At 49.6% G+C, this 12,251-nt stretch overlaps 2 pseudogenes; one reads left to right on the forward strand and one right to left on the reverse strand.

The window, feature by feature from the left end:
* Positions 1 to 372: 372 nt before the first annotated feature.
* LOC148055096 (uncharacterized) lies at positions 373 to 1,501 on the forward strand (annotated as a pseudogene).
* A 1,028-nt stretch (positions 1,502 to 2,529) lies between these two features.
* On the reverse strand, positions 2,530 to 3,661 carry LOC148055097 (uncharacterized; annotated as a pseudogene).
* Positions 3,662 to 12,251: the final 8,590 nt, after the last annotated feature.

The following is a 12,251-nucleotide window of genomic DNA, read 5'->3' on the forward strand; positions in this document are numbered from 1 at the left end:
ACTGACTTTCCTGGCCTGACCTTGGACCTGCCTTGTCACTATGGCTTTGCCTGGCCTTCACTGGACTGTGACTGACCCTAGTCACTGTCACCAGACCGGCTCTGCTCTCCTTGTTTGTGTACTATGGGACTGGGCCCTGTCAGTGAGGTCACTGTCCCCCTGTCATCCTCGCCTCCTGGCTCACCTGCTGTTGTGGAACAGCCGGCCCTTGCTGCTCCCAGATAACAAGATCCCGATTGAGCACAAGAAGGATGCTTCTGGATTTGGGCTTCTATTATTACCCTATTATTATTATTATTCTATTATTTGCGCAGGTAGGGTGCTGGAGCTCTGCCAGCTCAAAAGGTAAGAGTTCAGCCGGTGGTCATCACCCTCTCAGAAGGAGCTCAGCTATGGTCTCCACTCGGCAGAAGGCCATGTCCTCTACAACCACCAGAATGGATGTGGCAACCCAAACTGCGCTCCCAACAAACCATGCAGCCGTCCAGGTCTCAGGCTGCAGGGAGTGCCAGAGCCTTTCACTGGTAACAGTTGGCAGGAGTGAGAACAGCTGTGTGAGGTGTGACCAGGTGGATGATCTGCTCAGCTTGGTGGCAGAGCTACGAGAGGAAGCAGAAAGGTTAAGGAGCATCAAGGAGGCTGAGAAAGAGATAGACTGGTGGACCCATGCTCTGCCCTCCCTGAGACAGAAACAGGAACAGCCACCAGAAAAAAACCAAGATCAAGGGGATCCTGTATCCTTCCCCCACCAGGCTGAAGGCAGTAGCCTAAAGGAAAGGAGTGAATGGAGGCAAGTCCGCGCTCGGGGCGGCAGGCGAACCCCTTCCTTTCCCAGCTTGCCTTCCCAGGCGCCTCTCTACAACAGGTATGAGGCTCTGGATGTGGAAAGCCAGTCCATGGATGATGTGGATGACAGTCCATCTGCACCAGAGGTGCCACCAAGGTCAGAAAGGCCTACCCCCTGTATCACGACCACCTCCACGAGGAAGGAAAGAAGGGTTATAGCTGTAGGTGACTCCCTTCTGAAGGGGACAGAGGGTCCAATATGCCGGGCAACCCCTCCTCAAAGGGAAGTCTGCTGCCTCCCTGGAGCCCGGGTTAAGGACATCACCAGGAAACTTCCCAGCCTGGTACGGCCCTCGGACTACTACCCGTTATTGACCTTCCATGTAGGTGGAGAGGAAGCTGCAACCCGTAGTCCAAAAGCCATCAAGAGAGACTTCAGGGCCTTGGGACGGTTGGTGAGGGAATCGGGAGCACAGGTTATTTTTTCCTCCCTCCTTCCAGTTGCGGGCAGGAACATTGAAAGGAACAAACAGATCCAGTCCATTAATACATGGCTCTGTGGCTGGTGTCAACGTCACAGTTTTGGGTTTTTCAACAATGGGCTGGCCTACACGGCACCAGGCTTGCTGGCATCCGACGGGATTCACCTTTCTCAAAGGGGGAAGAGGGTCTTGCTCAGGGGCTTGCGGGGCTCATTGACAGGGCTTTAAACTAGATTTGAAGGGGGAGGGGGTTGATATCAGGTTTGCCTGTGATAAGGGGTGGGATGGCACGCCATGGTTAGAGTGACGGGGTACTAGCGGGGGATGGGATGCTAGCAGGGGCCCTCAGCCTGTTGATCTGAGGCGTGCTGGAGACACCGCAGCACAGTCAAAGTCTTACGGGGATGAGCAGGGGGCTCTTGAGGTAATAGGAGCCAACAGGGAAATATCGGTGAAATTCCTCAAGGGAACCAAGGGGTGTTCCTCCAAGAAGGTGACATGGACGACAGCCCAGCTGAAGTGCCTCTACACCAATGCACGCAGCATGGGCAACAAACAGGAGGAGCTGGAAGCCACCGTGCTGCTAGAAAGTTATGACCTAGCTGCCATCACTGAAACTTGGTGGGACGAATCCCATGACTGGAGTTCAGCTATCGAAGGTTACAGGCTGTTCAGAAGGGACAGGCGAGGTAGGAGGGGAGGAGGCGTTGCCCTCTACATCAAGAAATGGATAGAATGTGAAGAAGTGTCCCTGAAGAATAGCCACGAGCAGGTTGAAAGTTTACTACGGCTACTTTCAAAAAAAAGCACCCTCAATGTTATGAAATGGCATAGCCTTCGATAGCTGAACTCCAGTCATGGGATTCGTCCCACCAAGTTTCAATGATGGCAGCTAGGTCATAACTTTCTAGCAGCACGGTGGCTTCCAGCTCCTCCTGTTTGTTGCCCATGCTGCGTGCATTGGTGTAGAGGCACTTCAGCTGGGCTGTCGTCCATGTCACCTTCTTGGAGGAACACCCCTTGGTTCCCTTGAGGAATTTCACCGATATTTCCCTGTTGGCTCCTATTACCTCAAGAGCCCCCTGCTCATCCCCGTAAGACTTTGACTGTGCTGCGGTGTCTCCAGCACGCCTCAGATCAACAGGCTGAGGGCCCCTGCTAGCATCCCATCCCCCGCTAGTACCCCGTCACTCTAACCATGGCGTGCCATCCCACCCCTTATCACAGGCAAACCTGATATCAACCCCCTCCCCCTTCAAATCTAGTTTAAAGCCCTGTCAATGAGCCCCGCAAGCCCCTGAGCAAGACCCTCTTCCCCCTTTGAGAAAGGTGAATCCCGTCGGATGCCAGCAAGCCTGGTGCCGTGTAGGCCAGCCCATTGTTGAAAAACCCAAAACTGTGACGTTGACACCAGCCACAGAGCCATGTATTAATGGACTGGATCTGTTTGTTCCTTTCAATGTTCCTGCCCGCAACTGGAAGGAGGGAGGAAAAAATAACCTGTGCTCCCGATTCCCTCACCAACCGTCCCAAGGCCCTGAAGTCTCTCTTGATGGCTTTTGGACTACGGGTTGCAGCTTCCTCTCCACCTACATGGAAGGTCAATAACGGGTAGTAGTCCGAGGGCCGTACCAGGCTGGGAAGTTTCCTGGTGATGTCCTTAACCCGGGCTCCAGGGAGGCAGCAGACTTCCCTTTGAGGAGGGGTTGCCCGGCATATTGGACCCTCTGTCCCCTTCAGAAGGGAGTCACCTACAGCTATAACCCTTCTTTCCTTCCTCGTGGAGGTGGTCGTGATACAGGGGGTAGGCCTTTCTGACCTTGGTGGCACCTCTGGTGCAGATGGACTGTCATCCACATCATCCATGGACTGGCTTTCCACATCCAGAGCCTCATACCTGTTGTAGAGAGGCGCCTGGGAAGGCAAGCTGGGAAAGGAAGGGGTTCGCCTGCCGCCCCGAGCGCGGACTTGCCTCCATTCACTCCTTTCCTTTAGGCTACTGCCTTCAGCCTGGTGGGGGAAGGATACAGGATCCCCTTGATCTTGGTTTTTTTCTGGTGGCTGTTCCTGTTTCTGTCTCAGGGAGGGCAGAGCATGGGTCCACCAGTCTATCTCTTTCTCAGCCTCCTTGATGCTCCTTAACCTTTCTGCTTCCTCTCGTAGCTCTGCCACCAAGCTGAGCAGATCATCCACCTGGTCACACCTCACACAGCTGTTCTCACTCCTGCCAACTGTTACCAGTGAAAGGCTCTGGCACTCCCTGCAGCCTGAGACCTGGACGGCTGCATGGTTTGTTGGGAGCGCAGTTTGGGTTGCCACATCCATTCTGGTGGTTGTAGAGGACATGGCCTTCTGCCGAGTGGAGACCATAGCTGAGCTCCTTCTGAGAGGGTGATGACCACCGGCTGAACTCTTACCTTTTGAGCTGGCAGAGCTCCAGCACCCTACCTGCGCAAATAATAGAATAATAATAATAATAGGGTAATAATAGAAGCCCAAATCCAGAAGCATCCTTCTTGTGCTCAATCGGGATCTTGTTATCTGGGAGCAGCAAGGGCCGGCTGTTCCACAACAGCAGGTGAGCCAGGAGGCGAGGATGACAGGGGGACAGTGACCTCACTGACAGGGCCCAGTCCCATAGTACACAAACAAGGAGAGCAGAGCCGGTCTGGTGACAGTGACTAGGGTCAGTCACAGTCCAGTGAAGGCCAGGCAAAGCCATAGTGACAAGGCAGGTCCAAGGTCAGGCCAGGAAAGTCAGTCCACAGGTCAGGGTCTATGTTAGGAATTGCCAAATCCAGTAGCCCGATAGAGGCAAGGCTGCTGCAGCTCCATCTTCCCAGGTCTAGCCAGTAGTGAAGCTGAGCATGTATTCCCAATAGGCACACATACACACTATATACATGTATATATATGTGTCTGTGTGTGTGTATGTGGGTACATGGCCGGCCAAACAGATCAACACAGACAGAAAACACAGCACCCACACAAATACAAAGAGCACAAACAGTCTGATCCTGTTCCCCTCTCTAGTTGATCATGATGAAAGCCCATAAGTGTAAAATATATACATATATATAATATGGATCTTTCCAGTAGCTGGCCCCTAGATCCCTTGGTCTCCCAAGTTGCTGGCATCTGGACGTACGAGCCCCCAAGGCTTGTCACCTCACTCCAGTTGTTGGTACTCAGACCGCCTCTCTCTCTCTCTCTCCCCCCCCCCCCCCCATGGATTCCCTCCAGTAACTGGGTTTAGACACAGGCTTGCTAACCTAGTGAGGAGGGCTTTAAATTAGGTATGTCGGGGGTTGGAGATCACAGCCTGTACTTAAGTGAGGAAGATGGGATGGAAAGTATATGGGGCAGAGTGATGTGAGCAAGGGAGCCCTCAGGAAGAATAAAACAGGGTGATAGGGGAGCAACTTCCAGTGCCTGCACACAAAGGGAGAAAATTAGAAGGGCCACAGTCCAACTAGAACTTAATCTGGCTATTGCCGTGAAAGACAATAAAAAAAAAATAAATCTATAAATACATTAGCAACAAAAGGAGGGCTAAGGAGGCTCTCCATCCTTTATTGGATGCGGGGGGAAACGTAGTGACAAAGGATGAGGAACTACAGGCCCGTCAGCCTGACCTCGGTGCCGGAGAAGGTTATGGAGCAGATCGTCCTGAGTGCCATCACGTGGCACGTACAGGACAACCAGGGGATCGGGCCCAGTCAGCATGGGTTTATGAAAGGCAGGTCCTGCTTGACCAACCTGATCTCCTTCTATGACAAGGTGACCCGCTTAGTGGATGAGGGGAAGGCTGTGGATGTTGTCTACCTGGACTTTAGTAAGGCCTTTGACACTGTCTCCCACAGCTTTCTCCTGGAGAAACTGGCTGCTCACGGCTTGGATAAGCGCACCCTTTGCTGGGTAAAAAAACTGGCTGGATGGCCGGGCCCAAAGAATTGTGGTGAATGGAGTTAAATCCAGTCGGCGGCCAGTCACAAGTGGTGCTCCCCAGGGCTCAGTACTGGGGCCAGTTCTGTTTAACATCTTTATCACTGATCTGGATGAGGGGATGGAGTGCACCCTCAGTAAGTTTGCAGACGACACCAAGTTGGGAGGGAGTGTCGATCTGCTGGAGGGTAGGAAGGCTCTGCAGAGGGACCTGGACAGGCTGGATCGATGGGCCGAGGTCAATTGTACGAGGTTCAACAAGGCTCAGTGCCGGGTCCTGCACTTGGGTCACAACAACCCCATGCAACACTACAGGCTGGGGGAGGAGTGGCTGGAGAGCTGCCCGGCGGAAAAGGACCTGGGGGTGTTGGTCGACAGCCGGCTGAATATGAGCCAGCAGTGTGCCCAGGTGGCCAAGAAGGCCAATGGCATCCTGGCTTGCATCAGGAATAGTGTGGCCAGCAGGACCAGGGAGGTGGTGACAGTGCCCCTGTACTTGGCACTGGTGAGGCCGCACCTCGAATCCTGTGTTCGTTTTTGGGCCCCTCACTACAAGAAGGACATGGAGGTGCTGGAGCGTGTCCAAAGAAGGGCAACAAAGCTGGTGAAGGGTCTAGAGAACGAGTCATACAAGAAGCGGCTGAGGGAACTGGGGTTGTTTAGCCTGGAGAAAAGGAGGCCGAGGGGAGACCTTATCGGTCTCTACCTGAAAGGAGGCTGTAGCGAGGTGGGGGGTCGGTCTCTTCTCCCAAGTAGCAAGCGATAGGACAAGAGGAAATGGCCTCAAGTTGCGCCAGGGCAGGTTTAGATTGGATATTATGAAAAACTTCTTCACCGAAAGGGTAGTCAAGCATTGGAACAGGCTGCCCAGGTAAGTGGTTGAGTCCCCATCCCTGGAGGCATTTAAAAGACAGGTAGAGGTGGCCTTTAGGGACATGTACAAACCTTGGACTTCAAGAGAGCATACTTCAGCTTTGCCCGAGGCAGGAGTAACCCAGACTGTCTTCCCCAACATATTTTTTAGGTGCACTACAGGGACTTTATCCTCCTCTACAGTACGTAAAAATTTTGACTGGGGAGGGCCAGCTCGATTGGCAGATCCCCTAGTGTTGACTAACCAGGTGGCCTTTGCTGAATGTGTATCCCAGTGTTTGACTGTCCCACCGCCCATTGCCCTCAGTGTAGTCTTTAACAGTCCATTGTATCGTTTGATTTTCCCGGAGGCTGGTGCATGATAGGGGATGTGCTGTACCCACTCAATGCCATGCTCTTTGGCCCAGGTGTCTATGAGGCTGTTTCGGAAATGAGTCCCATTGTCTGACTCAGTTCTTTCTGGGGTGCCATGTCGCCATAGGACTTGCTTTTCAAGGCCCAGGATAGTGTTCCGGGCGGTGGCATGGGGCACAGGATATGTTTCCAGCCATCCGGTGGTTGCTTCCGCTATCGTAAGCACATGGCGCTTGCCTTGGCGGGTTTGTGGGAGTGTGATATAATCAATCTGCCAGGCCTCCCCGTATTTATATTTCAGCCATCGTCCTCCATACCAGAGAGGCTTGAACCGCTTGGCTTGTTTGATCATAGATAATGCTGAAGTACTGTCCTGGTTTCAGCTGGGACAGAGTTAATTTTCTTCTTAGTAGCTGGTATAGTGCTGTGTTTTGGATTTAGGATGAGAATAATGTTGATAACACACTGATGTTTTGGTTCTTGCTAAGCAGTGCTAAGTAGTGCTAAGTGGTTGCTAAGTAGTTGCTAAGTAGTGCTTACACCAGTCAAGGACTTTTCAGCTTCCCATGCTCTGCCCGGTGCACAAGAAGCTGGGAGGGGGCACAGCCAGGACAGCTGACCCAGACTGGCCAAAGGGCTATTCCATACCCTATGACGTCATGCCCAGTATATAAGCTGGGGGAAGAAGGAGGAAGGGGGGGACATTGGGCGTGATGGGGTTTGTCTTCCCAAGTAACCGTTACGTGTGATGGAGCCCTGCTTTCCTGGGGATGGCTGAGCACCTGCCTGCCGATGGGAAGTAGTGAATGAATTCCTTGCTTTGCTTTGCTTGTGCGCGCAGCTTTTGCTTTCCCTATTAAACTGTCTTTATCTCAACCCACGAGTTTTCTCACTTTTACTCTTCTGATTCTCTCCCCCATCCCACCGGGGGGGAGTGAGCGAGTGGCTGTGTGGTGCTTAGTTGCTGGCTGGGGTTAAATAAACCACGACAAGTACTCAATGCCTTCTTTGCCTTGGTCTTCATCCACAAGTTCTCCCAGGCCCCTGTGCTTAGAGACAGGGTTCAAGGAGGAGAGGAACTACCAATAGTGGTGAAAGATCAATTCAGGGGTCTCTTGAGAGAACACAATCCATACAAGCCCATGGGATGAGATGAGATGCATCTCAGGGTGCTAAGAAAATTGGCTGATATTATTACAAGGCCACTCCCTATCACCTTTGAAAGGTTGTGGAGATCAGGGGAGGTCCCTGGTGCCTGGAGAAAGGCAAATGTTGCACCCATCTTCATAAAGGGCAGGAAGGGGGATCTGGGGAACTATAGGCCAGACAGCTTCACTTTGGGCCCTGGGAAAATCATGGAGCAAGTCCTCTGGGAAGCTATTCCTGGGCACATGAAGGAGAAGGTGAATCACAATAGTCATCCATACTTGACCAACCCAATGTCATTTTATTGTGGAAAGTATAGATCTGTGCACGAGGAGAGAGCACTGGATGTTGTATACCTTGACTTTAGGAAGGCTTTTGATAGTGTCTCCCATAGCATCCTTGTATCCATATTGGGTTGTTATGGTCTAGATGCATGGACTACTAAATGGATGAAAAAATTGAGTGGATGATCAGGCTCAAAGGGTAGTTTAATGGGTCATACTCTACCTGGAGGCCAGTTATAGGTGGAGTACTGCAGGGGTCTATCCTAGGACCTGGCCTGTGTAATGCCTCTATCGGTGATCTGGTGGAGGTGACGGAATGCACCTCATCAAATTTGTGGCTGACACCAAACTCAGGGGTTGCAGCCGATATGCTCAAGGGTAGGGCTGCCATTCAGAGGGACCTAGACAGACTGGAGGAATGGACTAACAGGAACCTCATGAAATTTAACAAGGACAACTGCCAAGTCCTGCACCTGGGAAGGAAGAGCCCCTTGCAATGATACAGGCTGGGGACTGAGTGACTGGCTGGGGAGCAGCTCTGCTGAAGAGGACCTGGAAGACAGTAAGCTAAACATGGGTCAGCAGTATGCCCTGGCAGTGACGAAGGCTAACAGTATCCTGGTCTGTATCAAGAGGAGCGTAGTGATTATCCCCCTCTACTCAGCACTTGTTAGACTGCATCCAGTTTTGCCCCCCCCCCCCTCCCATTACAAGGAAGATGTTGCTAAATTGGAGCAAGTTCAGCGGAAGTTCCCAAGCTGGTCAGGGAGGTGGAGCACTTGCCCTATGAGTCGATGCTAAGGGAACCAGGCTTGTTGAGCCTGAAGAAAAGGCGGCTTCAGGGAGAACTAATAGCAGCCCCCCAATACCTATGAGGAGGTTGTCAAGAAGATGGAACCATGCTCTTCACAGCAGTGCACAGCAGGAGGCTGAGAGACAATGGGCATAAGTTGACACGGGGGGGAAGGGGGTCTGACTGAATATAAGGAAAGTTTTTCACCATGAGGACTATCAAGCAGTGGAACAGGGGCCCAGAGAGGTTGTGCAGTCTCTATGATGTCTTGCAGAAACAGCAATTTTCCAATTAGCAAAACTACTAACCACCTGTGCCTTGGGAAAGGAATTTGGGAGGGAGCTAAAAGATATGGAAGTGTTTGTGTAAGTAACGAACCGTGGAAAATTAACGGCTCTAACCTTGAAGAAGAGCTAACAAGCTGATAGAAGGGAACATCTTGGCGCCAAAGACTGGACAGTGGCCAGAGCTGATAAAACTGCAGAAACTGGGTGAAAGTTAAATGCGGCGAGGGGAGATTGCAACCACCGACTCAGTTCAGGACTGAAAAGACTTGCCCCCCCCCCCCCCCCCCCCGAAAGGAGCATGTGTGCTGATTTACATAGCAAGCAAGACTCATTTAAATACAGTTAACCAATAGTGTGTGAAATGTTAATCACTAACCAATAAGTGTAAATTTAGGCAGGTTTATACTAATCATGTAACCTGATAAATATGCTGTAGTTTTGTATGACGGGGTGCTTGATTTGTGGGAAACCACCAAGCACCCAGCTTTGTGCAAACCTGAAATAAATAATCAATGTCTCTTCTGAGTGTGTGATTATTGGATTATTGCATACTGGGCAAAGAATACGCTTTTCGGACAACATCTATCCTTGGATGTTTTCAAGACCAGACTGGATAAAGTCCCTGAGCAACCTGTTCTGACCTCAGCTGCCCCTGCTTTGAGCAGGAGGTTGGACTAGAGTCCTCCTGAGGTGTCTTCCAACCTGAATGATTCTGTGAGAACAGCAAAAATGGACAAGACATAAAGTGGCTTCTAACCTTAGCTTCAGAGAAGGTATGTGTTTGCTTGCGTATGTTTGTACCTATGTGCATGCTCCTCTTATACCCTTCTTTCCATACTGTCATCCATCATCTTCCTTTGCTGCTTGCGCACGCGTCCTTCCTTCTTATTCCCTTTCCCCTTCCCTATAGTCCCCGAACAGTGTCTATTGCCTGCTGTTCCTTCCCCCTCGTCTTCGTACGCGGAACCTGTGCGCGCGTCCTTTCTCCCTCTTCCCCTCCTCCTTCCTTTCCGGGGCGGTGAATGCGACTCCGGGCCCAGGAGCGAGCGGCGGCGGAGGTGGCGGCGACGGGCGCTCCTCTATTCTTTTTCTTTCTCTCACTCCTGGGACGTGCGGGAGCAGTGAGCGCGAAGGGTGCCTCGCTACCGCCATGCAGATCACGCTGCAAACGCTGCAGCAACAGACTTTCAAGATCGACATAGACCCTGAAGAGACGGTGCGGGCCCCAGGGTGGGGAAGGGTGGGGGAGCTCTTTCGCGCTCTGTTCTTTTAACTTGCATCGGTTCACTCCTGCTGCAGGCGCTGCACCTTCCTTTCTTGGAAAGAGGGTATGGGGGGGGGGGGGGGGCGGGCGAACACCCTACCCCTTTCTTGTTAGGGGTTGGCGGGCAGGGGCAAGAAGTGAAGGGGGGGAGGGGGCAGTGTGTGTGTCCGGTTCTCCATAACCCCTCTCAGTACTGCCCTTTCTCGTTTGGTTGGAGTAAGCCTGTGTGGCAGGTAGAGGAGGATAGCATGATTTGTACCTTTTTCTTTGGAGAAGTTGGCAAAGAGAACTGTACGGCGTTGTAACCTTTTTTTCTCAGTAGCGTGTCTGTGTGCATATGGGGTTTTATTAATTTTCTTTTTTTTAAAAAAGAACAAACCTGTCAGCAGAACACTTGAGCATTCCCCTTCTGTTCCCCATCAGAAATCAGTAATTTAAAAGTCAGGAAATACCAAGTGCTGAAGCTAACGGGTTAGCATTTTGCTATTTATTTCCTTCTGCCAAACTCTGAAAAATTCCTGTGTATAAATTAAACAATGAAAAAAAAATGTTATTTTCAGTTCTATATCATTACAGTCGATATAACAATGCATCTAAAATGTGTGTCCACAATATATCAGGTATACATTTTTAGGAAAAGGAAAAAAGACTTTCTAGGCTTTTTAAAAGGATAATGGTCCCATATTTTTATTAACAGGTTAGCAAAACAAAATCCAATGGATTACAATATTTACATGTTATTTGAAAAATAAAGTAGTGATAAAATCGTCACAATTGTTTCATTTTTTTCATTTTTGTTAACTATTACAAACACTCAATCCAGGTATGAAGCTTTTTAAAGACATTTGAAATGAGGCCAATTAAAAAACAAATACAGGCACAAAATTTATACTTTTCCCTCCAGTGTGTTTTCTACATGATGCTCCCTCCCTCCTCCAAAAAAAGCAACCCCCCCCAACAAAACCAAAAAAATCCTGCAAACCCACAACTGACAAATCTTTAAAAGCAAAACACCATGCTTCTCAAATAGCACTAATTCAACAAATGCAATTTTTGCCATAAATTTTATTTGAAGCTGTCTAGGGTAACATTTCCTCAGCAGCTTCTTTACCACCCCCCCCCAAACAAACAAAAAAAAACCCCAAGACAAAGACACATGCATTTCTAAAACTAGATTTTAGTCAAGTATTTCCTACCTTTTGGAAAGAAATTCTTTGTTCAAAATCAAAACATACCATGGGTACCAGATCCTGTATTCCTTATTCAGGCAAAATTGCTGTTGAGTTGAGTAGGATTTCCACCAAAGAAAAAGTGCAGGATCAGCCACAAAGTATGTAGATTCCTATTCATTCTATACTGCTCCCCTCGTGCTAAAAGCTAAGGAGTAGGGGGAAAAATTAGCAACTCCCATCTTGGATCAAGTAGCTCTCCAGACTCAATGTAGTATGTAACTATTTCACTTCTGCTTGCAAAAAGATGCAAGAACTCTCATAATTCTCTCCCACTATACCAAAACAAAAAAACCACACCCACCCACCCCACAGACTGGGGCGGGGGTGGGAGGGGAAGAGATGATAACACCAATCTTGACAGAAAGTACTGGTGTGAGACGAATAGATGCTCATTTTAAAAATGACAGAATAATTATGAGGACTGATTTGTTTGGCCCATAAGCTGCACAGCTGTGCTGTTAGTTTGTTTCTTTAGTTAAAAAAAAAACTTAATTTTTTAAAATGCTAAACACAGAAATAACAAGTTTTATATTCACAGGAACTCTTTTCCCTGTCCCCTTCCCCTTTGGAAAAAAACACCACCACTCATTTTGCATGAGAAAGTTAATTGTATCATTTTTGCAACAGTTCGAGCTGATAGGAAATAAACATATGGCAAACAAAACCACACAATCAGTCACATGAAATCTATCAAATACTAAAATTATAGTTGAATACTAACAAACAGCTTACCTGGAATAAAGGATGGCAATTCACAAACCATTATCTAGAAATTAAAGACTCTCTCTCTCTTTTTATTTTTTTT

This window comes from Nipponia nippon, unplaced genomic scaffold (assembly GCF_047370975.1).
Source record: "Nipponia nippon isolate SJK-2023a ecotype South Korea unplaced genomic scaffold, ASM4737097v1 scaffold_27, whole genome shotgun sequence".
Lineage (NCBI taxonomy): Eukaryota > Metazoa > Chordata > Aves > Pelecaniformes > Threskiornithidae > Nipponia > Nipponia nippon.